Source organism: Natator depressus, chromosome 1 (genome assembly GCF_965152275.1).
Source record: "Natator depressus isolate rNatDep1 chromosome 1, rNatDep2.hap1, whole genome shotgun sequence".
Taxonomy (NCBI): Eukaryota; Metazoa; Chordata; order Testudines; family Cheloniidae; genus Natator; species Natator depressus.
In genome coordinates this window covers 21,789,751-21,816,746 of record NC_134234.1, presented here as the reverse complement: position 1 = coordinate 21,816,746, position 26,996 = coordinate 21,789,751, and the positions used below count along the sequence as shown (strand labels likewise).

General features: G+C 43.2%; 1 protein-coding gene and 1 pseudogene across 16 annotated transcripts in view; one reads left to right on the top strand and one right to left on the bottom strand.

Annotated features, from left to right (window-relative positions):
• DLG2 (discs large MAGUK scaffold protein 2) overlaps positions 1-26,996 on the top strand; it is a 1,447,004-nt gene that overhangs the window by 577,426 nt on the left and 842,582 nt on the right. The gene's annotated exons all lie outside the window — the stretch shown is intronic.
• Positions 12,467-15,887, bottom strand: LOC141987769 (E3 SUMO-protein ligase KIAA1586-like; annotated as a pseudogene).

Sequence of the window (26,996 nt, the reverse complement as noted above, 5' to 3'; positions counted from 1 at the left end):
TTCGCACTATTTTAAGTATGATGGATGATGAAGATCCTTGCTATCTGCTGGACATCTAAGGGCCACTGAGCATCAGTTTTTGTTTTTTCTTTCATGTTTATACTTAGACACAAGTCTGTGCTCAGGTTTACAATGTCTGACAATCTTTCATTTCCATCTTTGCTCTTCTTGTTTGCAGTAGGCTCAAAATGTTTCACTTTTTTGGTGTGAAATTAACCTTGGATGGGGAAACTAAAGGGCACTTTGCCTCCATTTTTGGTGTCCAAGTTGACATCTAGGATTTGTAGACCATGATTTCAGCAGCTGTTGAGCATTAACATCTGATTGTAATGGAAGGTGTAGGTGCTTGGGGCCTCTGAAAATGAGGCCCAACTAAGTTGAGGAACCCTAAATGGAGGCACCTAAAACTTTTTTAATGGAAAAGCTTTTGAATTTTTTTGTCCAAAATCATCATCATGAACTAGTTGAGCTGGGACTAGAACTCGGAAGTCTTAATTCACAATCCTGAGCTCTCACCTCTAACTAGCTCCTCTCTTCCTTCCATCTCTTCTCACCACCCATCCAAAATGCTGCTGCTAAAAATTATCTCCCTTAACTGGTCTGAAATAAGTGTCCTTACTACATCCCAGCACAAAATCCTGATCAAAATAAAATTGATGGGGCTTCTTTTTCTGACCATCCTCCCACCCTCCCCCAAAATCAGGATCGTGCTTGACAGGCAGGATGGCTAGTCTACCTTTTTCAGCTCTGAAAGCACAAGTATACTCATTCCATTTCCTGTTTAAGGTTGGTTAGTTTCAGCTTTCTCAAAATAATCTTCCCCTGGAGTATGTTGTTGCTTAGAGAATACTTGTTCATCTTTTCTGTGTTAAACATGCTACCCCTGAAAACTATAGCATAGAATTTTTGCTTCATTCGGTCCCAGACTGTAAACTTTGCTTATGACACTTAGGTTATTCTCTCTTTGCTTTGTGTGTTGTACATGGAAACTTTCATCACTTGAGAAGCACAAATGTGAATTTTGAATTCTATGAACTTTAATCTTGTCAGAAATGTGCACTTCCCTGTGGATAGCCCAAGGTTCTTTAGAACTGCTGGCACACAATTTATAGGAGATTCCCAGCTACTAATAGAATTACTCTTTCAAACAACATACTAGAATATTTCCCATGGCAACCATGATCATGAGAAATGATACCTTTTCAAAGAAGCTCATATTAAATGTTATGCTTTTTGTGCAGTAGAGTGTGGTGCTTTTTAATATTTCATTAGTTGCGGCCATATTTTATCTATATCCTCCCTTTTTTTCTTTCCTGATCTATACCTCATATATTAAAACTAGGACACATCATGGGGAATTTTATAAGACAAATTAAATAGTGAAGGATAGACAGCTGTCTTGTCTAGAATATTTGAATTCATATGTTGCACCCATAACTTTGGTATCTGAGTTGATGTGGCAGATGGGTTTTTCTCTGTGGCCATTTTGGACCAATAAAATAAATAATACTTGTTGGATGTGACTTGTGTGCTTGCTAAGACTCATTATTCACAATGGGTACTGATTGCACCTAACTTAACTAATTTTATGCATAGATTTCAGTAATTAATTTGAGACATTAAAGTACTGTTGAATCCTTCAGGCCACAAAATTAGCATACCTTTTGATGCTCAATATGCTCTTTATTTCCTCTCTGACTGAAACAAAAGCAGTTATTCTGTTGTCTAAATTGAGGGGGGAAGGCACTTTTTATGCTTTGTCCTATATATATCTAAGTAATGCACCTAGGCTAGGAGTGTATTACTTTATTTCTACATAAACCTTAAGTAATGCTTCAGGTTTTAATTAATCATCACTGGATGAATTGACTTAAAACTTCCACACACACTAAGTTGTAATGTATCCTCTGTGTCTGAGGAAACTCCCCCAACCCCCCTTTTTTTTATTTAAAAAAAAACATGACAAAACATTCAAGGTTCTAGATTCATAAAATCGCAGATTCAAGATATATGCGGTGCATTCTAGATTCATAGATTCCAAGGCCAGAAGGCACCATTGTGACCATTTAGTCTGACCTCTTCTATAGCACAAGCCTTACAACTTCCCCAAAACAATTCCTAGTGTATCTTTTAGAAAAACGTCCAATCTTGATTTTAAAAATTACCAGTGATGGAGAATACACTATGATCCTTGCTAAATTGTTCCAATGGCTACTGACGCTCTGTAGAATGATAGAATATCAGGGTTGGAAGGGACCTCAGGAGGTCATCTAGTCCAACCCCCTGCTCACAGCAGGACCGATCTCCAATTAAATCATCCCAGCCAGGGCTTTGTCAAGCCTGATCTTAAAAAATCCTAAGGAAGGAGATTCCACCACCTCCCTAGGTAACGCATTCCAGTGTTTCACCACCCTCCTAGTGGAAAAAGTTTTTCCTAATATCCAACCTAAATCTCCCCCACTGCAACTTGAGACCATTGCTCCTTGTTCTGTCATCTGCTACCACTGAGAACAGTCCAGAGCCATCCTCTTTGGAACCCCCTTTCAGGTAGTTGAAAGCAGCTATCAAATCCCGCCTCATTCTTCTCTTCCGTAGACTAAACAATCCCAGTTCCCTCAGCCTCTCCTCATAACTCATGTGTTCCAGTCCCCTAATCATTTTTGTTGCTCTCCGCTGGACTCTCTCCAATTTTTCCACATCCTTCTTGTAGTGTGGGGCCCAAAACTGGACACAGTACTCCAGATGAGGCCTCACCAATGTCGAATAGAGGGGAACGATCACGTCCCTCAATCTGCTGGCAATGCCCCTACTTATACATCCCAAAATGCCATTGGCCTTCTTGACAACAAGGGCACACTGTTGACTCATATCCAGCTTCTCGTCCACTGTAACCCCTAGGTCCTTTTCTGCAGAACTGCTGCCTAGCCATTCGGTCCCTAGTCTGTAGCGGTGCATGGGATTCTTGCGTCCTAAGTGCAGGACTCTGCACTAAGATATTGAACAAAACCAGCCCCAGCACCGACCCTTGGGGCACTCCGCTTGATACCGGCTGCCAACTAGACATGGAGCCATTGATCACTACCCGTTGAGCCCGACAATCTAGCCAGCTTTCTATCCACCTTATAGTCCATTCATCTAGCCCTTATTTCTTTAACTTGTTGGCAAGAATACTGTGGGAGACAGTTTCAAAAGCTTTGCTAAAGTCAAGGAACAACATGTCCACTGCTTTCCCCTCATCCACAGAACCAGTTATCTCGTCATAGAAGGCAATTAGATTAGTCAGGCATGACTTGCCCTTGGTGAATCCATGCTGACTGTTCCTGATCCCTTTCCTCTCCTCTAAGTGCTTCAGAATTGATTCCTTGAGGACCTGCTCCATGATTTTTCCAGGGACTGAGGTGAGGCTGACTGGCCTGTAGTTCCCAGGATCCTCCTCCTTCCCTTTTTTAAAGATGGGCACTACATTAGCCTTTTTCCAGTCATCCGGGACTTCCCCCGATCGCCATGAGTTTTCAAAGATAATGGCTAACGGCTCTGCAATCACATCCGCCAACTCCTTTAGCACTCTCGGATGCTCTGTGGTGGTTTCAGTCTCAATTTGTGTAGCTTCAGCTTCTAGCCATTGGATCATGTTATACCTTTTTTGTGCTAGATTGAAGTCAATTTTAAAATATTTTTTCCCTACACAGGTACTTAAATCAATCAAGTCACTTCTTAGCCTTCTTTTTGTTAGAATGAGCTCCTTGAGTCTGTTTAGTTTATCACTACTATAGTGAAGGCATGTCTTCCAATCCTTTAATCATTCTTCTGGCTCCTTCTCTGAACCCTCTCCAATTTATCAACATCCATCTTGAATGGTGGATACCAGACCGGGACACATTATTCCAGGAGCAGTTGCACTGGTGCCAAAAAGAGATAAAATAATCTCTCTACTCCTACTCAAGATTTCCCTGTTTATGCATCCAATGATCCCCTTTTGACCACAGTGTTACTTTGGGAACTTTATCTTTAGCTGATTATCCACCATGACGCCCAAATCTTTTTCAGAGTTGCTGCTTCCCAGGATTGTCCTCTGTTGTGTAAGTATGGCCTACATGTATACATTTACTTTTAGCCACTTACAATAGGCATATTGTTTGTTTGCTTTTGTTTAACAGGTGATCCAGATCTGTGTCAGTGACTCCAATCCCCCAGTTTTTGTTTCATTCTGAAGTGCTATGCCCTGTTCAGATTTAAATAATTCACATAGTTGGGTATCTACCACGTAGTTCTCTCGGAAGCCTATTCTACTGTTTTGGAAGCTTCCAATAAGAAGAGAGGATAGCAATTTCTACTGACCATGAAAGCTAATTAAACTCTTTTCTCACTTTGTTTCCTGCTTTCTTTAGGTTGGTTTAGAAATTCTATAAAGGGATATCCTTCTTGGTTTGAGTTCCAAGGCCTCAACTCAAATTAGTGTGCCTAAAATTAGGCTCCCAACTTCATATTAAGGAACCTAAATAAGTGGCTGTACTTTCAGAAGTTGTAAAACACTGTTAAATTCTATTGAAGTTAATGGGTGCACGGGTTGGTTGGGCCACTCTCTATTTAGGTGAGCAAAGCATAGATTTAGGACCTTAACTGTTTTAGGAACTAAGACTTTTAAATTCTAGCCTTAGCTTCCTAAACACCACTATTAAAAATTTCTTCTTGTTGTTTAGTCTAGTTTTTCCTTTGCTAAGTTTCATCCCACATCTACTCAGATCACCCTAAACAACTCCTCCCCATTCCTCAATTCCCTCTAGCGCACCTTAAGCCAGATCTACAGTAAAAATGCTTGTCAGTATAGTAATGTTGAGAAGAGGTATGACTTTTTTCTAATCCTTTCTATACTAGCAAAAGCTTTTGTGTAGATGCTGTTAAAAGTGTGTTGTCCATACAGCTAATTTTGTTTGGGGAATGGTATAAGTTGTAATAGCTAAAAGCATTCTTTTTGCCGGTATAAGCTGCATCTACACCAGGAATGTTTTTGCGGATTGTAGCTATACCAGCAAGCCTTTTCTAGTCTAGACTAGGCCTTTGTCACAGTCTTGATCTAGTCACCAGATCTTGAAAAATCCATTCACTCACTTGCATGCAAAGGGGTGGGGGAGAATGCTTCTGCCCCCCCCCCCAGTTCTTATGGTTGTAGAGGAAAACCTTCCATGTGTAAACAGTGTAAGCCTATACAAGGGTGGGTGGGTAGGTGGCTGTATGACTATATCACTTAAGAGCATTTAGTCAGGGGCCAGAATCCCATTCTGCTAGCACTGTACAAACACAGAAAAGGAAAAAAAAAAAAGATGTTCCTTGTCCCAAGGAGCTTACAATGTAAGTATAAAAAGAGAGACAACAGGTGGATACAGATAAATGGGTGGTGGTTTCAGTTTTCACCAAAAAAGCTTAATAGCTATTGGACATCTAACAAAGTGAATGCCAGAGAAAATGAGGTAGAATCAGAGGCTAAAATAGGGAAAGAAAGCTAGATGTCTTCAAGTCACTAGGGCCTGATGAAATACATCCTAGAATACTCAATGAGCTGACTGAAGAGATATCTGAGCCATTAGTGATTATCTTCAAAAAGTCATGGAAGATGGGAGAGATTCCAGAGGACTGGAAGACAGCTAATATAATACCCATCTATAAAAAAGGGAAATAAGGACAACCAGAGGAATTACAGACCAGTCAGCTTAACTTCAATACCCAGACAGACAATGGAGCAAATAATTAAGCAATCAGTTTGCAAACACCTAGAAGATAATAAGGTGAATAAGTAACAATCACCATGGATTTGTCAAGAACTACCTAATAGCTTTCTTTGACAGGGTAACAAGCCTTGTGGATAGTGGGGGAGCGGTAGATGTGATATTTCTTGACTTTAGTAAGGCTTTTGGTACTGTCTCACATGACCTTCTCATAAACAAACTAGCGAAATACAACCTAGATGGTGCTACTATAAGGTGGGTGCATAACTGGTTGGAAGACCATTCCCAGAGAGTAAGTTATCAGTGGTTCACAGTCAAACTGGAAGGGTATACCCTGTGGGGTCCTGCAGAGAGTGGTTCTGTGATACCTTCATCAGTGATTTAGATAATGGCATAGAGAGTACACTTACAACGTTTGCAAACGATACCAAGCTGGGAAGGGTTGCAAGTGCTTTGGAGGATAGGATTAAAATTCAAAATGATCGGGACAAACTGGAGAAATGGTCTGAAGTAAATAGGATGAAATTCAATAAGGACAAATTCAAAGTACTCCACTTAGGAAGAAGCAATCAGTTGCACACATGGAAAATGACTTCCTAATACGGCAGAAAGGAATCTGGGGGTCATAGTGGATCACAAGCAAAAGATGAGTCAACAGAGTAACACTGTTGCAACAAAAGCAAACATCATTCTGGGATATGTTAGCGGGAGTGTTGTAAGCAAGACACGAGAAGTAATTCTTCCGCTCTACTCCATGCTGATTAGGCCTCAACTGGAGTATTGTGTCCAGTTCTGAGTGCTACATTTCAGGAAAGATGTGGACAAACTGGAGAGATTCCAGAGAAGAGCAACACAAATGATTCAAGGTCTGGAAAACGTGACCTTATGAGGGAAGATTGAAAAAATTTGGGTTTGTTTAATCTGGAGAAGAAGACCGAGAGGGGCCATAACAGTTTGAGTACATAAAAGGTTACGAAGAGGTGGGAGGAAAAATTGTTAAGATTGTAGAGGATAGGAAAAGAAGCAATGGGCTTAAATTGCAGCAAGGGCAGTTTAGGTTGGACATTAGGAAAAACTTCCTAACTGTCAGGGTGGTTAAGCACTGGAATAAATTGCCCAGGGAGGTTGTGGAATCTCCATCATTGGAGATTTAAGAGCAAATTATACAAACACCTGTCAGGGATGGTCTAGGTAATACTTAGTCCTGCCATGAGTGCAGGGGACTGGACTAGATGACGTCTCAAGGTCCCCTCCAGTCCTATGATTTTATTGCTGTGAGACAATATAAGTCAGTAGGATGCCTAACTATTGAGTTTATTGTAGGCATCATGGTAAAGGAGAGTTTTAAGGAAGGGTTTGAAGGACAATAATGAGGTGGCTTTGTGGATGTTTACCAGAATACTGTCTTATCAGTTCTCACTGCTTCTATTGGGAATCCTATAGGGAGCAGTGAAACTCACATAAAGCAGAATGAGATTGACCTGATTATTGGGAAAGCTCTAAGCAGCAGTAACAGAGGCAAGCACTGGGACTGTTAATTCGGATGAAGGAATCAACCATGGAGGCTGGGGAAGACTAAGGAGGGCAGAGAGAACGCATATGCTCTGTCTTCTGGGAGGCAGGAAGCTCTGGGGCAGAACAGTGGAACCTCCTTCTCACTGTTAACTCTCATGGTTTTAAAGTAACCCAAGTTTTTCTCCAGCAGCAGGGACTCATGCAATAATTTCCTGACTTCACACAATGGGGAAAGAGGGGTATAAAGAAATCCTCCCTTTCACAATGCCCTATAGGCTAGAAGAAGGTGCACTAAGCTGAAAGCCAGAAGACTGTGTTCCAATTCTTCAGCTGACTGCTGTTAATATGTAGTGTTCTTCACAAATCCTATTGTAAACCAAGGTCTCATACTGAAACTTTTGGCAATAACTATCATTCACTCATATCACGGGAGTTCAGTGCCTGAAAACAACCAAAATATGGGAGCATTGACAAAAGTAACTTGCAATCTGCAACCCTTGGAGCACACTCTGCTCCCAAAATTATAGGGAGGAGGTAGAGTGCCAAATACAGGGAAAGAGATTGGGGTTTGGGGAGAGAAGAGGAAACAAACTGGTAAAGGAGTATGTGTCTGGGGCGTGGAGGGTATGTAATGTTAGGTGGCTAAACTTTTCATTTCCTTGCATGTGTGCTTTTTAAACAATTAAGTGGTATTAGACACTTTTTTACTTTTCTTAATGTTCTATGAATTTTCAAATCTGGGGAGATGTGACTATAAAATCTGACTCTGATTGTTGTGATTCTGGTTCAATCCCACAAAGTATTCAATAACCAAGTACTTGAGAGTAGTAGTCACTGCATGGCTTACTCATTAGCCAGGTGTTGTAGAACCAAATATGGCTCTGTTTTCTCTTCCTAAGAATGCTCTGTGAGGCCCTGAAAATCTGGCTGCTTCGTTTCTATTGGCATGAATGCACAAGCTATGACAATGAGGGAAAAGGGGCATTCACAGTGTATCCTTTAATTTATAATCAATACAAACTAAAAATGTTCTAAGAGCCTGCATTACTTGTGCAGAAGGTCACCTAAGCATGAACAGTTGATTTTTATACCAGTAGAGCCTTCAAAGGAAAACTTGAAATAATGCACAGTTGTGGAACAAGATCCTATACTCTATCAGTACTTTGGGAAATCTTTTTAGAAGTACACAGGGGGACCTTAAACATAAATAGAAAGTGGCATTTCCTTGCATTTGGTGCAGCAAAACAGGATCGAATAAAAACTTACAAACCAGTGAATATAAATAATTGCATGCCTTACATTGAAAGTTAGATTAGACTATGGAAAATATTACTTAATGAGACAGTTAACCTATGTGGTATAAAATATTACACTTATAAAATAAGTGGCCCATGACTTTTTGGAAGTTGCTTTTGAAAATGTGACCTGGGCTGACTTGTTTGTGCATTTGTGACTGATTTGGGGCTTGATCACTTTAAACCAGTGGTCACCAACCGGTAGATCACGATCGACTGATCGATCCTCAGCCTCTGAGCAATCTCTGGCTGCTAAAAGTCTGGTGGTGCAGCAGGGCTAAGGCAGGCTCCCTGCCTATCCTGACCCCTGGAGGTGGCTATCATGCCCCTGTGGCACATGGGGAGGGTGGCATGTGGCTCTAGGTGCTGCTCCTGCCTGTGAGCACCGCCCCTGAAGTTCCCCATTCCCAGCCATTGGAAGCTGAGGGGGTGGTGCTTACTGGCAGGAACAGTGCACAGAGCCACATGCCCCCCTCCAGGGGCTGTAGGGGCATGCTGGCTGCTTCCAGGAGTGGTGCGGGCTCAGGGCAGGCAGGGAGCCTGCCTTAGCCCCAGTGCACCGCCGACCGGGAGCCGCCCAAGGTAAGTGCCACTCAGTGGGAGCCTGCACCCCAATCCCCAGTCCTGAGCTCCCTCCCGGAGACAGCATCCCATATCTCCTCCTCAACTCCCTCCCACACCCCAGCCTTGAGCTTCCTTCCTGAGCCAGTACCCCCTCCTGCATCCCAACACTCTCTGCCCCAGCCCCCCTCCTGCACCCGAACTCCCTCCCAGAGCTTGCACCCCTCCTGCATCCCAACCCCCAGTCCCAGGCTCAGCCCGGAGCCCCTTCCCATACTCTGAACCCCTCGGCCCCAGCCCAGAACCTGCACCCCCTCCAGCACCCCAACCCCCTGCCCCAGCCTGGTGAAAGTGAGTGAGGGTGGGGGAAGAGCGAGCGATGGAGGGAGGGGAGATGGAATGACCAGGGCGGGGCCTTGGGGAAGGGGTGGGGTAGATCCTGGATTTAATTTAAATTCAAAGAGTTATCTTGTGCATAAAAAGGTTGGAGACCACTACTTTAAACCCTAACTGATGTGAATAATCTCATTTGAGGCCAGAGGTATTTGCCCCCTATTTTATATATATTTTCCATACAACCTGTAGTTATGAAATGCTCTACAAAGTTGAATATATTTACATAGTTGAGAATTTTTTTTAAATGCATATCAAGAAAGAAATGAAATCCTGGATAAAGATATGGTGTATTGTGTATTAATTGAGTTGCTAATCTTTGGATAAGAAACTAAATAGAACTCTCGGCCCTCATGTAGTAGCTTTCCAAGCAAAAGTTGAGTGGATCATTCACTGTTAATGAAGAAACATGACGTTTATATGACACTATATGTAGAACCCGGGGTGAAAGTGGGCCGGTACGGTGTAACGGTAAAAAAGTGGCCGCAGCATTCTGTACCGGCTTACTTTCACCTCTTTTGGCTGCATAACAGCTTAAACTCTGCTAATAAAAGTCTGAAAAGTGAAAACTCACTCTGTCACGTTTCTCTCCTCCCTCCTCCTCTGGACAGGCTGCGGAAGGCAGCTAGGCTCAGCGCTTCACCCCCGCCTCCCACTCAGCTGTGGCCGCGACTCCTCTCCAGCTTGCGGCGGGCAGGATGGGGACTGGCCGACGGAGAAGCCCAGGGCGCCCACATAACAGCTTAAACTCAGCGCTGTCCACGGTTCAACCCTCAGGATTAGGGGCCATTTCTGAAATCCTTGTTTATTTCACAGTTGTTGGTGTGACCAAGGGGCAGGCAGGCAGTTTTTTCTGCCCTGGATCCAATACACATACTCTGATCGGGGACCATTTCCGAGTTAGTCTATCCCTCCCTGTAAAAGGGCTAGTTGGGGCTCGACCCTCTCCGGGGCGGCGGGAGCCACACCAGCTCGCTACACACAGTTGACTTTGGGGAATTTATCCGGAGTCTCCCTCGGCAGCCCTTGTGGTAACTGGAACGAGCACTGTAGGCCTGGCCCTGAGTCAGGGCAGGGCACCAAATAGTCAGTAGCTCAGGCCCTCAGGCAGGGGCTGAGCAACACAGCATATGTGAATTAGTCCAGGCCTCCAAGGACCTGGAAGACGGGGAGACTGCCACTCACGAGTTGGGTGGCAGGGGGGATGCAGGCCCAACCACTCGACTGCGTCCCAGCCCGGGGCCCTGGCAGCAGCAAACAACCCGCTGCTGGGTCAGTGGGGATCCTGACTGCAACACACTGACATGGGTTCTGGCAGAGTTACAGCCAGACTAGGGTCGGCTGCCCCGGGCTATTTCCTAACTCCCCTCCTTCTGATACCTGGGTCACGGCGGTGCTCTCCGGGGGGGTCCAACACCATGGGTTCCCCTGGATGGTGGGTGCAGGGCAGGCCGGGCAACTCCCCTGGATGGCGGGCGCAGGTCAGGCAAGTCTTGGCATGGACCTGGGGCCGTGGGGTTTTCCCAGTCGTGGGCTATGCTGGCTGCGTTTGGCCTCCCTGGCAGCTGGTTGTCTAGTGAGCTCTGAGGGCCCTCCTTTATACTTTTGGGTCTCCGCCTGTCCCTCTGAGGAGCGGGCGGAGAGCTTCCTGGCTCTGCCCACTCTGGTGTCTGGAGGGACTCGACCCTCTCCGGGGTGGCGGGGAGCCACACTGCCTCGCTACAGTCCCCATCAGAGGATGGATATGATGCCCAAACTGCTTGCAGATCCTCGTTGAAATGTTAATTAAAAAAAAATGGAGAACATTGGGGGAAGATGTGTTATGATGATGGGGGCTTATTTTTGGCAAAGGAATTTTGCTAAAGCAACGCAAGAATCACAGGGAAAGCAATTAGCCTGATAGACAAAACCACAAAGAGATCGGAGGGGAAAATAATTTCCCTAAAGATCCAGTTGTGCTGTCTTTTGAAAGAAAAAAGTTTCCATTCCACCCTATTTCTCTATTGAATTGAACACCTGAAATATTGTTAGGCGATACCAGCGCATCTCAGCTCTTTCTGTTTTGCTTCAGTGTCCTGCAGAGGCTGAAATTGACAATTTTCTCTAAGTATCTTGTATATTTCATGAAGGCTATTCTAGTTGTCCTTCATTCACTTCTTCTTTGCCCTACCACTAGCCACCCATTGATGTGCCCCCTGTGCCCTTTTATGCTCCTGAGAGTTTAAACAATCCTTGATCTGTTACCTTTCTAGGAAATAGGGAGGGTCTAGGTGGGGCACTGGCAGGCATGGCACAGCGCAGCCCCTTGCCCGCCTCCCGTTGGCTGGCTGTGGTTTTTGCTTCGGTTATTTACTCCTTGGCAGACCCAGCCCAGCGCTGGGCACAGCAGCAGCTGCTGACTCTCTGCAGGCAGCAGCCAGCAAGGGCTGGTTGCTGGGGTCACTGCTGGTTGGTGGCAGCTGCATTGTGACACACACACATACATGCTCTCCTTGTGCAAGCAAGCAGCCACCCATTCCAGTGGCCGGGGTGCATTCTCCAGGCGTGCAGCCCAGGACTCTGGAGTGGGGAGGGTGCTGGCGCCCCTTTTGAGGGGTTGGTGGAGACAGTGGTTCCGTGGCTAACACCTTGGGAACTTCTGCAAGAGGCAAGGTCTGACTGGGCGGCACCAGCGCGTCTGTGGGCACCCAGCTTTCAGGTTGCTGCTTAATGGTGTTCCCAGGAAAACTTCCAGCCTCAGCAGCTGCTGCTCTTCCAGGCTACGGGAGGGAGCCGTGCACAGGAGCCACCCGGGAGGGAGGGAAGGAGACAGAGGTCCGGTGGCAGCAAGTGGCAGCAACGCACAGTGACGGGGGTGGTGGGTCGGGGCTGCAGCTCCAAGGGGAATCCACAGCAAAGCCACCCCAGCCCCCAGTTTGGTGCATGGAACATGTGAGCGGGGGCAAGAAAGGGGTATCCATGGGAGGGACTGGAGCAACCTTATAGAAACTCCCACATTGGCCCATACAGCTGATCTCACTACTCTTCCTGTTGTCATGCCATGCCTTGAGATGAATGTGCTGCACGTTAGCCCTTTCCAAGCCACAATTTCACAGATGGCATGGGATTCCACGGAGTATAAGGCGGTCCCACAGAAGAAATGAACAGCAAGTCCATCACATGACGAGTGGTAAGTTTAGTCTGTTTCACTGTAATGATGTCATTCATCGCACTGAATCCCCTTTTGCAGTCAGCATTGCTTGTAGCGAGGGGGTCCACTGGAAGGATGAGGGTTTTTAAGTTTTCCAGGAATGTATTTTCCCCCCAGAAGCCTTGAATTCCACAAATCCCAAGTTTGTTTCCTGTTGATTGATTCTCAGTTGATCAGTCAATGCTCTTATTTCCTTTTTCTCCAAAGTGGGGATTTGCTGGATTCTCTTGCCATTTTTCAGGATTCAAAACCGACAGATTGTTGATTAGGGCTTCTGATTGTAAGAACGTTTCTGTGTGTGCTTTGATCAGTTTGTTTGAGGCAGTTGTGAATAGTTTTGTCCTCATGTTGTCAACGACTGCTTGTATGAATTGAGAGAAGTTGATTCTGGGGCTTTTTCCAGTGCCGCTTAGTTTGCTCTTTTTGAACATCATGGATTGTTCAGCCTTCTGAACTTGTTCAGAGTGAACTCCTGGGTCTGTTTTTAGACTTCAGATTCTCTTGATGTACATTTTCATTAGGTTGTCTGCTTTTTGGAATGGTCATGTCTTTCTTGTAACATCTCAGACATGGTCTTCAGTTCTGTCAGCACATCCAGCATTAAAGAGAGGTTTCTGATAAAATTTACAGAACACAGCTTTGAGTGGAGTCCTTGAAATTTTAAGACGTTTGCATCCGACTCTCAACTGGTTTTGTGAGGCAGCCTTGAAGTGTTTTGCCAAAGCAGGGTATGTTTGCCACACTGCACTGACTGCTCTCCATGTTGATGCCGCCCACCTTAAAGTGAACAATTTGGCTATTTTTTGGAAGTATAATGTGTAATTCATTGGCATGAGCACTCAGTTCACAAGAGTTTTTTGGGTGATTGACTGTACAAGGAATAAAATGCATCCAAAAAAGCCTTAGTCATTTGTACATCTGGTGACTTCTAAAGCTTCATCAACAGCAAGTTCCAGTCTATGGTTGAGGCAATGCCATGCTATTACATTAGGAAAGTCCATTTGTTGTAGTTTTCCAACACCAGCTTTGACTCCTAACTTCACATATGCACCGTATCAAGGTTCCTTTCCCCACTCTGAACTCTAGGGTACAGATGTGGGGACCTTCATGAAAGACCCCCTAAGCTTATTCTTACCAGCTCAGGTTAAAAACTTCCTCAAGGTACAAACTTTGCCTTGTCCTTGAATCCTATGCTGTCACCACCAAGCGTGTTAAACAAAGAGCCCACTTGGAGATGTCTTTCCCCCAATATCCCCCCAAACCCTACACCCCCTTTTCTGGGGAAGGCTTGATAAAAATCCTCACCAGTTTGTACAGGTGAACACAGACCCAAACCCTTGGATCTTAAGAACAATGAAAAGCAATCAGGTTCTCAAAAGAAGAATTTTAATTAAAGAAAAGGTAAAAGAATCACCTCTGTAAAATCAGGATGGTAAATACCTTACAGGGTAATCAGATTCAAAACATAGAGAATCCCTCTAGGCAAAACCTTAAGTTACAAAAAGACACAAAACCAGGAGTATACGTTCCATTCAGCACAGCTATTTTACCAGCCATTAAACAAAAGAAATCTAATGCATTTCTAGCTAGATTACTTACTAACTTTTTACAGGAGTTCTGAACTGCATTCCTGATCTGTTCCTGGCAAAAGCATCACACAGAAAGACAGACCCTTTGTTTCCCCCTCCGTCTCTCCAGCTTTGAAAGTAACTTGTCTCCTCATTGGTCATTTTGGGTCAGGTGCCAGCGAGGTTATCTTAGCTTCTTAACCTTTTACAGGTGAAAGGGTTTTTCTTCTGGCCAGGAGGGATTTAAAGGTGGTTACCCTTCTCTTTATATTTGACATGCCATCATTACAAAAGCTGATCAACACTTCCAATAATAGTTCTTTAGTGAACCCACAACACAACACCATTTTAAAATTTCCCCTTTAATGGCTGCCGCTGTTGCTCTTTGCAGCTCAATCAAGTGCAGAGGAAACATAAGTGGTCTCATAATTCCATCTATACTGACTTTTTCAAAAAGAGTCGAGTTTCCAACGAGAGTAGTCGATTCATCGACAAGTACTGTAATTTTTGACTTATTGTCGATTTTGTTGACAATTTTTTCATTTCAATGGATATATGATTATGTCTGCACAAACTATTCTACGATGCAACAAATGCCCCGTTTCAATTCCGTTGATTTGCTGTAGGTCAATGAGGCTCTTGTTGTCACTAAGTGATCGATTTGTTTTCGGAATACATGAGCAGTATTTTCAAATGCTCCTTCACTTTTAGCATTCAGATTAAGAAGAGTTTCAGAGTAGCAGCCGTGTTAGTCTGTATCCACAAAAAGAAAGAGTACTTGTGGCTACAAGTAGCTCACGAAAGCTTATGCTCAAATAAATTTGTTAGTCTCTAAGGTGCCACAAGTACTCCTGTAGATTAAGAAGAGTGTTTTTTTTTTGTTTGTTTTTTCTTTTTGAGCCATGGCTTGAATTTTTTCAGCCTCCATGTGAGCTGCAGATTGCTTATGTTCATTTATTTTTTTTGCGAAGGGAGGACAGTTCTGTCTCTCTATTCTTTCCGTACAAGGATATTTCACAGGAGGCCAAGTCTGTAACTTCTCAGACATTCTGCAAAGGTGTAGACATGTCAGCGTCTCTCCCCCCCGGGGTGACTAGTTTCAGCTTCTTCATTTGTTGCTGTTCTTTTTGACTGACAATCCCCCATTTCCTCACTTTTACGTTTAAACATACACGTTCAACAGACCCTAACGGGTATCTTCTTAGGCAGTATTTGTTTCCACTGACTGTCCTCCTCCTGTAAATTGCATGCCTGACAAGACTTGACCAATAAGAAGCAAGCACACGCGGTTACCATGTGGCAGTAAGGCACTCAAAAGCTAACGTTTAGAACAACCATGTGAACATCTTCCTGTGAAAACTAAATCTTGTCTTTCTTGACAGATCTGTATCTCTCTCTGATCCATAGTGTGTGTGTGTGTGTGCGTGCGCACGCCCCCACACACACACACTATGGATGGATCTCTCAAAAAAGCTAGCTTTTCACTGTAGGATCAACAGTCCCCCTGGGGCAGGACACCTTTAAGCAGCAACCCAAAAGCTGGGCCCTACAATGCGCTGGCGGTGCCCAGCCAGACCTTGCCTCTTGCAGAAGTTCCCGAGGTGTTAACAGCAGAGGTGTTTTCCACCTCTCGAAAGGGCATCGGTGCCCTCCCCATTTCAGAGTCCTAGGCTGTGCGCTTGGTCTCTGGAATGGGCGGTCGCTTGCTTGCACAAGGTCAGTGTGTATGTGTCACAATGCAGCTGCTGCCGACCAGAAGCTGCCACTGTGCCAGGCGCTGGGCTGGGTCCGCCAAGAAGTGAGTAACCAAGGCAGAAATCATAACCAACCAGGGGGAGAGGGGAAGGGGCTGCGCTGCACCATGCCTGCCAGTGCCATGCCCGCCGCCTAGACCTTCCCTATTTCCTAGCAAGTTAACCGATCTCAAGGATTGTTTAATCTTCCTGGAGCATAAAAGAGTGCAGGGGGCACATCAGTGGGTGGCTAGTGGTAGGGTGAGGGAGAAGTGAATCAAGGACAACTAGAATAGCCTTCATGAAATATACAAGATACATGTCAATTTCAGCCTCTGCAGGACACTGAAGCAAAACAGAAAGAGCTGAGACTGCGCCCATATGTCCTAACAACATTTCAGGTGTTTAATTCAATATCTAAATAGGATGGAATGGAAGTTTTTTCTTTCAAAGACAGCACAATAATGTCCCTAAATATCCAGGTTTCCCCTCCGATCTCTTTGTGGTTTTGTCTATCAGGCTAATTGCTTTCCCTGTGATTCTTGCATTGCTTTAGCAAAATTCCTTTGCCAAAAATAAGCCCCCATCATCATAACACATTTTCCCACCGTGTTCTCCATTTAAAAAAAAAATTGTTGATGAGGATCTGCAAGCAGTTTGGGTATCATGCCCATCCTCTGAATGGGAGGGAGAGACTTGAACTCGGAAATGGTCCCCGATTCTAAGTGTATTTATTTAATCCTGGGTAGAAAAAAACACCCCTTGCTTACACCAACAACTGTGAAATAAACAAGGATGCCAGAAATGGCCCCATATCCTGTGGGTTAAACCGCGGACGGTGCTGAGTTTAAGCTGTTATGCAGGTGCCCTGGGCTTCTCCGTCAGACAGTCCCCCTCCTCCCTGCCGCAAGCTGGAGAGGAGCTGCGGCCACAGCTGAGTGTGAGATGGGGGTGAAGCACCGAGCCTAGCTGCCTTCCGCAGCCTGGCTAGAGGAGGAGGGAGGAGAGAAACGTGACAGTGAGTTTTCACTCTTCAGGCTTTTATTCCAATATTAAAGTTTTTTATTAGAGACAGTATTGGTGGTGGTAGCTTTAATTTCTATATCAGTCACGCAAAGGGATCCATGAAGTTAAAAGTGTAGGAGAGGTGGGTTGCTTGCGATACAACCCCTACCGGCAAGAAATGTAAATTACTTTCACCCCGTATCGAACTCACAAAGACAGGGCTGCTGCCTTGAAGGACTAACAATGTAACACAAATATGCTACTCAGTACAATAACTCTGAAGGGGAGAGGAGAAGACTTAAATCCAGGTTTCCCATGAACATCAACCTGGGGAGGCTTCATGAAAGAAGTGGGTTGTGGGGGGATGTTTGGGGGAATCATTTTTTTAAAAGAGTACAAGGAGGTTGTGGGGCATGCGGGGATTCCCTTAGTATAGGAGGCAGTATGAAATAAGGGACAAAACTGAGTGATAGTGACATAAATAGCTACTTAGGTACCCAACACCGTGAGTGATGTGTGTTGGGATCAGAGCTACGCAAACACCTGCTATCTTCTTAAGCACTGGTAACCCTAAAAAAAAATTGTTTAGATTTGAAGCATTTTTGTTGTTTAACTTTTAAAATAAAATGAAAGGACATTTTAGAAACAAGTCATTTTAAATTGAAACACTTTTTTCTAAATATAAAAAAACAAAAAACAAACTTTGAAACAAAATGTTTAGGGTCCCCTCCCTTCTGAATTTTTAGTTTGACCAAAACAATTTTTGGAAAAATTGACTCAAATTCATGAAATGGTTCAGTGTTGCTGAATCTGCATTTTTCACAGAAAATGTTTTTTGAAAAACTTTGCCCACCTCTTGTTGGGATACAACGGATGGAATATTTTGCCATGTCAAATCAGATCTATATGTACGGGGGAAACAAAAGATGGCACTGACAACTTCAGACATTTTACTGATTAAAAATGAAACGATTTTTCTTCACTGTTTGACATCGTAAAGGCTGGTAGGATTTCTGTACACTTCACAACCCTGCCCATTCATCATAAAGCTAAGCAAGGGGCATCTCTGAGGCTTTAGATAAGTGATGTCTCTTGCTGACCATGAGGATTTTAATTTTATTTTAATTTAACTTTAGCCTGTTTTTAAAAGCAGACTGCCTAGGTGGCTAACCTGTGTGAAGATGCATGAATGATCCATAGATTAAAGCCATAATTTTTGTGGGCCATTGAGTATTGAATGGGCAGGAGACTATAAATAGCCAGGACGTTTCTTTGTAAAATTTGCACTTATACTACCAATGTGCACTAAATTGGAACCAGGGCAGTGTTGCTGAATGCTGCAGATGTTCCATTTTATCTGTAAGCCCCTCACTTAAAATTAGTTGTCACTGTCACAAAGCTTAAAGATTTCATAATGTACTCTGTAGAAAAAGATTAAGGTCTTCAAATTGATGGCCAGTTCTAAGTCTGATCACTTGTTCTTATCTTGCATTAATACACTGACATTGTTCATTCCATAAAGTTGCTTCAGGATAGTACTGACTTCAATATTTAGCTAGTGCATACTGTACTTCTACTGTTCCCTGTTCAGTGCATATCCTTTAAAGAAGGATATTAAAGAAATAGTATAGCATTAAACACCCCAGGCATAATTCATTGTTTCTACCTGTCCAAAGCAGCTGTAGAACCATATCATTCTGACTCTGGTGGTATTGCTTTATACCATTTTGCACTAGTGCAAGGCAAAGAAGAATCTGCTTTCCTGCCCTCCAAGTTCCATCACTAAACATAAAATAATTGAAATGTCACTTAACTCCAACTGAGACAAATTTGTTCTCTGCGACTTCTTTTGTATGTTTTTGTGCTTTACTGTCTAATTAGCTGAAAGAACAATCTGAACTAATATGTGGCATTATTATAGGATCACCATAATAGAGATAATATAAAGTAATTAGGGAAAGCCAAGTAGTCATGGTGGAGTCTGTGATGGGGGCGGGGGGTACTGGGCCCTTTGAGGCCCCCTGCTGAAGGCCTTGCTGTCCTACCACACCCTGCCCCAGAAAAGGAGCAGTGAAGGTGGGTCCTCCAGGCCTGCCTAGAATGGATGTGGGGAAGCAGCCAATCAGAGTGCAGCAGCCTCAGTTAAAAGGCACTGTAGGGCCTGAAAAAAGAACAGGAGTACTTGTGGCACCTTAGAGAATAATAAATTTATCAGCGCATAAGCTTTCTTGGCTACAGCCCACTTCATTGGATGCATAGAGTGGAACATATATTAAGAAGATATATACATACAGAGAAGGTGGAAGTTGCCATACAAACTGTAAGAGACTAATTAGTTAAGATGAGCTGCTATCAGCAGCAGAAAAACAACTTTTGCAGTGATAATCAAGATGGCCCATTTAGACAGTTGACAAGAAGGTGTGAGGATACTTAATTTAGGGAAATAGATTCAATATGTGTAATGACCCAGCCACACCCAGTCTCTATTCAAACCCAAGTTAATGGTATCTAGTTTGCATATTAATTCAAGCTCAGCAGTTTCTCGTTGGAGTCTGTTTTTGAAGCTTTTCTATTGCAAAATTGCCACCCTTAAATCTTTTACTGAGTGGCCAGAGAGGTTGAAGTGTTCTCCTACCGGTTTTTGAATGTTAGGATTCCTGATGTCAGATTTGTGTCCTTTTATTCTTTTGCGTAGAGACTGTCCGATTTGGCCAATGTACATGGCAGAGGGGCATTGCTGGCACATGATGGCATATATCACATTGGAAGATGTGCAGGTGAATGAGCCCCTGATGGTGTGGCTGATGTGATTAGGTCCTAGGATGGTGTCACTTGAATAAATTATGTAGACACAGTTGGCATCGGGCTTTGTTGCAAAGATAGGTTCCTGGGTTAGTGTTTTGGTTGTGTGGTGTGTGGTTGCTGGAGAGTATTTGCTTCAGGTTGGGGGGCTATCTGTAAGCGAGGACTGGTCTATCTCACAGATCTTCGCAGTAGCCGTATAGTTATCCAACAAATTGCATGCTCTTTGATTTGACATCTCATATGGGGGAGAAGGCTGCGTCAAGCCTCCCTATGCACTGTCAGGTACAGATGATGCAAGTGTCCTTGTGTTCAGTTCTGATGAGGAAATAACACCTGCATTAGTATCCATTAAAACATTGGAAAGAGAATATTCATATGATCCACCAAACTGATGAGATATTGAAGCAGCACTGTAACTTCTTATAAGCAGCTAATTGGCAATTTCCACTTGCTATTTTAATGTCAGTCTTTCCTTTGAGTTGGATCAAAAGGGAAACTTCATCTGGTATGATCATTTGGCTTTGCATAGTAGGAAATATTTTATGATTTTCATGGCATAAACAGAATGAGTAAATCTTAATTTTGTCGGTGGGTAGTAAAATAGTTCATAACCACATATGAACACTTCCAAAGGTGACAAGGAAATTATTAGATCTAACAGACTGCTGTTGTACATACAAGGAGCAGTTTATGAAAAACATAAATATGTATCTTAATGTGAGGATTGAAGATTAAATGAACAATACAGCTTCATGGTCTGGTGGCTTGAACTACTTATACTCCTCCCCCACCCCCTGCCGTTAATTCCTCTACCTCTCTGGGCACTTCTAAATTTAAGTTTTTAATTTAAATGGTCCAAGTTTGAGACTAAACGTCATATTTCCTTTTAAATAGTTGCTTCCTTTTTTTTTTTTTTTTTTTTACAGTAGGCCCCAACCAGGCTCAGGCCCTCACTGTGAGAACCAGTGTACACACACAGCAAAGGGTAGTCGCAACCCTGAAGAGTCTATAATCTTGTTTCTGGCCACCCATTGGTGGCCAATGAGTGACAAAAACAAATAGGAAGAGGATAACCATGATACCCTCACATATAATCTGTGCAACAGGAAATATGGTTACTTAAAATAGCAATATGCACAGCAAGATGGATTAGAATGACCTTTTTAGTCTAAATTAAGTTTTATGTAAATAATAGATCTGAAGTTTTTTATTTCTACTCTTGGGAATAAGTAGCTAGATAAAGTGGTCTTACTTTTATGGAAACACTTTACATAATCCCAATATTTTAGTAGCAGCAAAATTCAGCTTTTGTTCTGACCAAGCCAAAGGTCTTCCACACAAATGTGTGGTGGCCTCAGAATCTCAAGCTTCTTTTTCTTGTGACTTTCTTCTAAAATCCTATACCCCATGTAGACACCCACTGGGAAAATATCTGTGGGAAGTGGTTGGAGGGAGGAAAACACAAATATCTCCTCCATAGAGTTCCTCCTGAATTATTCCATGGAACGGGGCTAGATTGAAATGCAATTCTGACCCAAGAAGCTTGCAAATATCAGACCAAACTCCTTCTCACTTGAATGGAACTCTGGATTTCAAAGATGCATCAAAAGTTGGATTTTTTTTTCTTTGTCCATTTTCTGAATGGTCTTACCTTATTGGGAAGAGTATTTTCTTCACATTCTATCCACCAAACATGGAAGGATTCCTTACAAAAAGGAATCTGGGAAGGTCCCAAGTAACTGAAAGAGTAGGGAAGTTGAGACAGAATCATAGAATATCAGTGTTGCAAGGGACCTCAGGAGGTAATCTAGTTGAATCCCCTACTCAAAGCAGGACCAATCCCCAACTAAATCATCCCAGCCAGGATGACCTTAAAAACCTCAAAGGAAGGAGATTCCACCACCTCCCTAGGTAACGCATTCCAGTGCTTCACCACCGTCCTAGTGAAAAAGTTTTTCCTAGTATCCAACCTAAACCTCCCCCACTGCAACTTGAGACCATTACTTCTCGTTCTGTCATCTGCTACTGCTGAGAAGAGTCTAGCTCCATCCTCTTTGGAACCCCCTTTCAGGTAGTTGAAAGCAGCTATCAACTCCCCCCTCATTCTTCTCTTCCGTAGACTAAACAATCCCAGTTCACTCAGCCTCTCCTCATAACTCATGTGTTCCAGACCCCTAATCATTTTTGTTGCCCTCCGCTGGACGCTTTCCAGTTTTTCCACAGCCCTTCTGTAGTGTGGGGCCCAAAACTGGACACAGTACTCCAGGTGAGGCCTCACCAATGTCGACCAGAGGGGAACGATTACGTCCCTCGATCTGCTGGCAATGCCCCTACTTATACATCCCAAAATGCCATTGGCCTTCTTGGCAACAAGGGCTCACGGTTGACTCATATCCAGCTTCTCGTCCACTGTAACCCCTACGTCCTTTTCTGCAGAACTGCTGCCTAGACATTCGGTCCCTAGTCTGTAGCGGTGCATGGGATTCTTCCGTCCTAAGTGCAGGACTCTGCACTTGTCCTTGTTGAACCTCATCAGCTTTCTTTTGGCCCAATCCTCCAATTTGTCTAAGGCCCTCTGTATCCTATCCCTACCCTCCAGCGTATCTACCACTCCTCCCAGTTTAGTGTCATCCGCAAACTTGCTGAGGGTGCAATCCACACCATCCTCCAGATCATTAATGAAGATATTGAACAAAACCGGCCCCAGGACCTACCCTTGGGGCACTCCGCTTGATACCGGCTGCCAACTAGACATGGAGCCGTTGATCACTACCCGTTGAGCCCGACAATCTAGCCAGCTTTCTATCCACCTTATAGTCCATTCATCTAGCCCATACTTCTTTAACTTGTTGGCAAGAATACTGTGGGAGACCGTGTCAAAAGCTTTGCTAAAGTCAAGGAACAACACGTCCACTGCTTTCCCCTCATCCACAGAACCAGTTATCTCGTCATAGAAGGCAATTAGATTAGTCAGGCATGACTTGCCCTTGGTGAATCCATGCTGTCTGTTCCTGATCGCTTTCTTCTCCTCTAAGTGCTTCAGAATTGATTCCTTGAGGACCTGCTCCATGATTTTTTCAGGGACTGAGGTGAGGCTGACTGGCCTGTAGTTCCCAAGATCCTCCTCCTTCCCTTTTTTAAAGATGGGCACTACATTAGCCTTTTTCCTGTCATCCGGGACCTCCCCCGATCGCCATGAGTTTTCAAAGATAATGGCCAATGGCTCTGCAATCACATCCGCCAACTCCTTTAGCAATCTCGGATGCAATGCATCCAGCCCCAGGGACTTGTGCTCATCCAGCTTTTCTAAATAGTCCCGAACCACTTCTTTCTCCACAGAGGGCTGGTCACCTCCTCCACATGCTGTGCTGCCCAGTGCAGTAGGAATGGAAGTTGGCATTCAGCCTTAACTACAAGTCTCTCTATTGTACCAGCTATATTATGTGTAATACAGTGTAATTATAAAAATCCATTCCTTCAAGTCCTTGTTTGCCTTTCACTTCTGCTAAACATTCCCCAGATGGTATAGTGCATCATATACAATCACCCTTGCTGTTTTCCCTGATCTGTATCCCTTACAGTTCTTCCTTTTTTGGCTGTAGTTACTATTATGACGCTGGCAGATAAGGTGCCTCTTAGGCAAAGGCTCTTAGGCCTCTCTGAACACTGACAAATGCATAGCTGGAAACCAGTCTGTCTTACTGTGTTAGCATAATTAAAATAGATCTTACGTTTATAAGAATGTGTTTGTTTGGACTTGAATGCATATAGCACATAATCTCACTTGTGTCCCATGTTATAAGGTAGTAATTAAGTGTTTGCTATGCTATTGATGGACCTTTTCTCCATGAACTTATCTAATTCTTTTTTTTTTGAGCCCAGTTACAGTTTTGGCTTTCACATCTGCAGCAACCAGTTCCACAGGCTTACTGTGTGGTGTGTGCAGAAGTATTTCCTTATGTTTTAAAGATGCTGTGTATTCATTTAATTGGGCGACCCCTGGTTCTTGTGTTATGTGAAAGGGTAAATAACACTTTTTTTTTTTCTGTCCACACCATTCATGATTTATAGACCTCTATCATGTCCACTCTGAATCAGCTCTTTCCTAAAATGAATAGTCCCAGTCTTTTTAACATCTCCTTGTATGGAAGCTGTTACATACCCCTAATTATTTTGGTTATCCTTCTCTGTACTACTTTCCAATTCTCATATCTTTTTGGTGAGGTTTCCCCAAAAACAGACATGGGGATCTCAGAGTAGCCCTCATATTGCTTACTTCTGGGTTCCCAAGATGTTGACCTATTAATCTGTTCCTGCAAGGTGAAAGGAGGGGGCCCGCCCTAGTGGAATTGCTAGAGTTTACCAAGGATCTCCCTATACCTTTCAAGGAACTCCCTAGAACTCCTTAGATCTGCTCACCCCTGGGAGGACACGGATAGAGCCCTCTCCTCAAAGCACTGATACCCAGGCAATACTTTTTCCAAAACAAATATTTCCTTTATTTAGTGTAACTAGCCTTTCCTAATACAATTAATCAAAACCTAAATTTAAAAACCTAAACTGAAATCCCTTAGCACAGGTATGCAAATTAAAGTACCCAAGACCGTAATGTCATACAGTTAGAATGGCTTCATTGATCATGTTCTGCACATGGTGATCAGTCATATGCAGGACACTGACAGCAATCTTAACAAACTCTAAACTTTATACATCGTAACACAAACACACACCACAGGCACTCATCTTTATTGTCCCAAGCCTACACATTCATTACCCCTATTTCTATTCTATATCCTATACTATAGCTAGCATGCTTACCCTCTGGAGTTTTCTTTCCCTCTGGTCTGTCCTAGGAGCCTGTTCTGCCCTGTCCCAGCAGTGTTGCTGCTGCTGTCCGCCTGCGGTTGCTTCTGATTTTCTTCTGGTTCTCCTCCTCCTCCTGCCATTGACTTGGCTGACTTTTTTGCCTGCTTGCTCTCTGCCTCTATATACAGTTTTTGGTTGTTTGGCTTATTTTTCAATTCAATCAAATCATTAGCCTCCCTATCCTCCAATTATCTTCGGACCCTCTCTGAGTGGTCCATACTTAGACCAATCATAACTGCTAAATCTGGCTGTCAATGAAAGCTGTTGTACAACTAGTTTTCTGTTTACTATTATGGGATGGCGACTCCTGCCTAGTTTTGGACTAAGCATGCCTGTCTGACCCCTCCCAACAGTATTAGCGTGACGCTTTTCCTGACCTCAGTCCACACTGTGCCTAACAGCACACTGGTCATAGGTTAAACTTCTTGAAACACATTTCACTGTTGGCTGTATGCCTATATTGTACACACGCTTAAATCACCAAACTTTTAAACTGTAAACCATCACCTTATTTCTTTTAATATATACTGATTTGTTAACTTATGCCTCTTAATAAGGTCTACTGTTGCCCCCCGCATTTCTTATCAATTTAGTTACTTTTATTTCTGTACTTTCCCTATTTTCAGTTAATGGTGGCAAAGCAATGTTCTCAGTGCTGTGCTTAAGAAACAAAATAGAGCAGCTCAAAATCCTTCATATCAATGTGGCGACCAGAACCGCACGCAGTAGTCGAGGAGTGGGCGTACCATGGATTTATATAGTGGCATTATGATATTCTTCCGTCTTATTATCTATCCGTCTCCTAATGGTCCCTAATAGTCTGTTAGCTGCTTTGACTGCAGCTGCAGACTGAGCAGGTGTTTTCAGACAACTATCATGCTGACTCCAAGATCACTTTTTCTTGAGTGGTTAACAGCTAATTTAGACCCTATGATTTTGTATGTTTAGTTGGGATTATGTTTTCCAATGTGCATTACGATGCACTCATCAACGTACTTCATCTGCCATTTTGTTTCCCAGTCACCCAGTTTGTGAGATCTCTTTGTAACTGTAACTCTTTGCAGTCAGCTTTGGACTTAACTATCTTGAGTAATTGGCATACACTTCTCTCTACTGGAGCTTCTTATTAGCCCATAAACTTAATTTGTCCAAATCTTTTTTATTTGCTTTCTATTTGCTGATTCAGCTTTATGATCTAGCTGTTTACAAACAAAATTACTGTGAACTCTACTTATTTTCAGTTTGCTTTTCAGGTTGTGTGTGTGTGTGTGTGTGTGTGTGTGTGTACGCTGAACTTGTATAAGCTAGTGAATATTAACACTGATCTAAGAACTGCAGAGGTTTTACGTGGATCACAATTAAAAGTGGTGGTGTATGATGATCAGGAAAAGATCTCAAATAAGTGATTTGATACACTATAAATAAAAAGTTGGTTCTCTTGGCTACCAATGGACAATAACTACTTAATTGAAGATTCATTTTGCCGATTAGCATAAAACTCTTAAATTCCTCTGGTTGAACTGATTAAAAGTATCTTAGGTGAGGTAGAAGACTATTTAAATCTCAGATATGAGATTAGCAATTCATGCTAGTGTGTGTGTGTTCAGAGTTTTTTCTCTTCTGCTGTGTTGAATAGTTTGTCTTTGAAAGCACAGACACTGAATAGGATGAACCCTGTGATGTTTACAATGTATGTTGTCTTTACAGACTCAAATTTTCAGAAACCACAACTTATACAATAAATACAAAAGCTTTTAATACTCTATTTTTAGTCACTTGCCTAAAGTGGCTGGCAAAATGGTAATCATCCCATCACAATATGGGAAAATGTCAGAAACTGTTTTGTTAATGTTTGAGGATTCGAGTAATTTATGCATGTAGTGAATGCCACGATATAAACTCATTATAATATCAAGAGCATGCAAAACATATGGTTAAATCTTATACAATTTTATTAGTAATGTCTATTAAAATGCAAGTATTTAAACCTCCCTATGAAACCTCCCCAACTGTTCTTCGACTGCTGCCAAGCACTTTACACCGTAAACTAAGTCTGACAACTCTTCAGTAATGGGCATAGCATTAGAACCAAGATGAATAACAGGCGAGGAGGTATAGAGATGCACCTAAGGTCAGTCTGGGATTGAATGGAACTATTATTTAAAAACAAAGTTCATGATGAGACGGGGCTGGGTGGGGGGGAACTGCGGAAGAGAGTGCCTGCAAAACTTAGTTTGAGGAAGTGTAAATCCTTAACTGGAATTGGTTGGGACACTGAAATTAAAAATGCCAGTTCTAGCTTTACAGGAAAAATACCATGGTGCTTTTCAGCCCAGGTGTCC